Here is a 4,309-nt window from a genome sequence, read left to right as displayed (position 1 = left end):
AATCATCAACAAGCAGGGTGGAATGACCAGAGTCTTCTTTGTGTCTGTGTCTGAGACCAAGCTCCAGCACACACTCATTTGTGTCTCTCTCGAGTCTGCTTATTTCAAGTCCTCTCAGCCCTTATATACCTTAGTACAATTACATTGCTACAGCCCACTGAGCATGTGTCAACTGTAGAACCATTACATCACCACACTAAATATATGTAAACTAGAGAACCATTATCTCATAAGTAACACTGAGTTAATACCCTGCTGTAAGTAGCTTTGCTTCAAGCATACTTTTCTCAGAGTTCCCCAATATCCTCTACAGCAGGGTATCTTTGAAAGTTATATGTTGACAACCAGGAGCCACCCACGAATGGAAAGGTTTTATTGAAAACAATAGCTGGTGATATTGACATAAAACTATGGTCAAAAAAGGCTCCTAAAGCATGTCAAAATTTCATTCAACTTTGTATGGAAGGTTATTACGACAACGCAATATTTCATAGCATTGTACCTGTTTTTATAATCCAAGGAAGAGATCCTACTGGTAATGGAACTGGAGGAGAATCTATCTATGGTGTTCCTTTCAAGGATGAATTTCACTCAAAATTGCGGTTTAATCAGAGGGGACTGGTTGCCATGGCAAATGCTGAATCTCAATGATAATGGAAGTCAGTTTTTCTTTACCTTGAATCATGCAAATGAACTTAATAAATATACCATTTTCAGGGTAACAGGAGACACAGCATACAATATGCTAAGATTGACAGAAGTAGACATTAATGAAGAAGAAATGCCACTTAATCCACATAAAATAAGAAGTTCTGAGGTTTTATTTAATCCTTTTGATGACATCATATCAAGAGACAATAAGCCAAAGAAGGACAAATCAGAAGATGAAGTAAAGAAATTAACAATTAAAGGCACAAAAAATTTTAGTTTACTTTCATTTGGAGAAGAAGCTGAAGAGGAAGAAGAAGTAAACCGAATTAGTCAGAGCATAAAGGGAAAAAGCAAAAGTAGTTATGATTTGCTCAAGTTTGATCCACATCTTAGTTCAGTTCCAGTTGTTGAAAGTGAAAAGGGTTCATTTTCAATGTAGGAGATTCAGATGATAATGAAAATGGATGGGAAGAAGATGAAGATGATAGTGATGAAAAGAATCTAATGAAAGAGCAAATTGCCAAAAAATTGAAAAAGGATAGAAGTGAAAATGTTAAATCTACTAAAAGAGTAGATAAAGAAATAGAGAAGAAATCAGCTAGCTGCAGTGAGGAACTCAAGAAAGAAGTCTGACTCCTAAAGCGAGAACTCTTAGCTGCAAAAAGAAAGAAAGAAGATGACACTTTGGCCAAACAAACAGAAAAGAAAATGGAAGAAAAAGATGATGTTCAGATAGTGCTGCTGCAGAATATCGAAGAGAAAAGAAAAAATATGAAGCTTTAAAGAAGTAACAGCCAAAGAAAGGGTTATCCTGAGAAGAACAGACACTGGCACTGTTGAACCAATTTAAATCTAAACTCATTCAAGCCATTGCTGAAACTCCTGAATATGAAACTTCTGAAACTGAAGTAGACAATGATGAAGAATGAATGTCCCACGTACTTCAGTTTGAGGATAAAAGCAGAAAGGTAAAAGATGCAAGCATGTAAGATGAAGATACTTTTAAAATCTATGATCCCTGGAATCCAGTGAATAAGAGAAGAAAAGAAAGCAAAAAGATCATGTGGGAGAAAAAAGAAAGAAGATAAGAAAGTATTGTTCACCAAAATTCACTGGTAAAGTGATGGCAATCTAAATGGCCTTATAAAAAGCCATTGCTGGGGGCAGCTAGGTGGTACAATGGATAGAGCACCAGCCCTGAATTCAGGAGGACCTGAGTTCAAATGTCAATATCAATATTATGAAAATATATATTGCATGGATTCACATATATAATGATATCAAATTTTGTTTTCTTTTTTTTTTTAACAGTATTTTATTTTTTCCAAATAGATGCAAAATTAGTTTTCAACATTCATTTTTTTTTTTTGAGTGACTTGCCCAGGGTCACACAGCTAGGAAGTATTAAGTGTCTGAAACCAAATTTGAACTCAGGTCCTCCTGAATTCAAGACTGGTACTCTATCCACTGCGCCACCTAGCTGCCCCTTCAACATTCATCTTTGCAAAACTTTGTGTTATAAATGTTTCTCCCTTCCTTCCCAAAAAAAATCACCAAGCAATTTGATATAAGTTAAGCATGGCCAACACCTTTTTTAAAGGGGGAAAAAAAAGAGTAATTTCACCAACATATCTGTGGAGTCCAACAGTGTTCCACCTCAGCAAAGAAAGTAAGGGGAGGTGCAATTTCATATTCCTTCTTTGGGATCAAGTTTGATCATTAAAATTACATGGCATTCAGTTTCAGTTTTCCAGAAAGGATATTTTCCTTCTCTTACCATCCTAAGTTCAGATTTAAAATCATGTTAGATTCTTTCACACTTGGGAAGCCTCTTTTTTGTAATTACAAAGGAAACCAACAAACCAAAAAAATTGAGGTTTTCCCCTCTCTCATCCATGTACTTAATAGTAGGCAGAGATCAGCCTCCTAAGAAATTCTGTCTTCACTTTCATTAAATCATCTAAAGTAGGGAATTAGGCAATGTAGATCTGATTTTTTTTTTCAAATAGCTTTCATCTTTGTTTCTGCTTTACCTCTAAATCTGAAGAGGTATTAGGATTACAAAAGCACAATACAATACTCTCTCGCTATTCAACTTGTGAGGATAGATCTTTACATGTAATCCCTCCCAGAGCAATCTTTTCTACTTCATAGGGAAGCTTGGGAAACAAAAGAATAAGGAAAGAAACTAAGAAAACACTCTGTACTTTTTTCTTATTTAGTTAGCTCTGCCTACCAAACAATTGTCTGGTGGATTTGTCAATTTAAACTATTTGTCAAACCTTATAACCTCATCTATAATGTAGTCCAAATAAGCTCAGATGATTCTGTCATTCCCACTGACTATTCTGGTTCCCAGAGCTCAGGTATGTTCCTCCTTGTTCTTGTGGTTGTTTTAAAATATTTCTTGCCAGCTTTTGGATTTACATCACTTTAATTTCCCAATATCTTTTCCATTCCAAAAAGATGGCTCTTTAAAACAATAATAAAAAGAATGATAATTCATCAACACATCGACAGCATATTAATTAAGTCCAACATCCCAGACTTCTGTAAAGAACAGTCACATTCTCCTTTCTCTTCTTTGAAGTGAAATTAGGTAATTAGAATTTCACAGCATTTGATGCAAGTGTTTTATTACTGGTGTTGTTGGTGGTTGTGGTGTTTTAAAATTTTGATTATTGTGGCTTTACACTGGTTAAAATGTGGTTATGGTACACATTGTTTCCATGGTTTTACTTACTTTGTGTCCATTCATTTAAGTCTTCCCATACTTGTCTGTATTCTTCATGTGTGGCTCAGAAGGGTGAATAATTACCTATATGGTAATAAAAAAAAGCTATATGGTAATAAAAAAAAAAAAAGCTATATACCATATAGGTATATATACCTATATGGTATAAAAAAGCTAGAGATATCTCTAGGAGCAAAACCAAAGTTTATTATACATTCTCATGAGAAGCTGGCATCCCTCCAGTCAAACAAGCAATTGAAAGGAGAAAGCACCTTTTGGAACAGGTTTTATAGTTTAAATAGTCCCTAATGCAAGCACTCCTCCTACCATTGACCCTCATCTTCATTGGCTGAGGGTCTATTACATTCTAAACACAAGAACTACCCAGGAAATTGAATTTTGGTCAATAAGTACATAGCTGCCTATATTTGATTGAGGTAGGAAGAAAATGTCATAGAAGAATAACAGGAAGGGGAAGTAAATATGTTTATAACTTTGGGCTAGTGTCCAAGGACTACCTTCAGCCCTGCTCCAACTCTAGTGTAGATGAAGCCTTATCCATTTTCACAACTGTCTTTTAGAGATCTCACTCCATCTCATTCATTCATAGCTCATGGCTTACTCTCTGTCTTTGTCTCTCTGTCTCTGTGTGTTTCTCTCTCTCTTGGTTGGGGAAAGTTGGGAGGGGGAAAAATAAGTGCTGCTCTTCCTTTTAAGAATTCTAGAGATACTGATGAGTAGTTGGGGATGCTTCTTTAATGTTCTAAGCTCAAGCCCTCCCTGGTGTGCTTTTTCCAGAGTAAAAACAATTTAGCCAGTTTGTTTTAAATAGCTTTTAGCAGGGTGTATTTGCAGCAAAGAAATAATTCAGTTACAGAAGACCTTTTCTCCCCTTCAAGGGATGCTCAGGTAACTCTACAACCA

The 4,309-nt window shown here is 35.6% G+C and overlaps 1 pseudogene; it reads left to right on the top strand.

The window, feature by feature from the left end:
* Nucleotides 1–327: 327 nt before the first annotated feature.
* On the top strand, nucleotides 328–1,739 carry LOC141542880 (spliceosome-associated protein CWC27 homolog pseudogene; annotated as a pseudogene).
* The last annotated feature ends 2,570 nt before the right edge of the window (nucleotides 1,740–4,309 follow it).

Source organism: Sminthopsis crassicaudata, chromosome 5 (genome assembly GCF_048593235.1).
Source record: "Sminthopsis crassicaudata isolate SCR6 chromosome 5, ASM4859323v1, whole genome shotgun sequence".
Taxonomy (NCBI): Eukaryota; Metazoa; Chordata; class Mammalia; order Dasyuromorphia; family Dasyuridae; genus Sminthopsis; species Sminthopsis crassicaudata.
The sequence above is the reverse complement of the archived record's forward strand: the minus strand, read 5'-3'. Positions and strand labels throughout refer to the sequence as shown.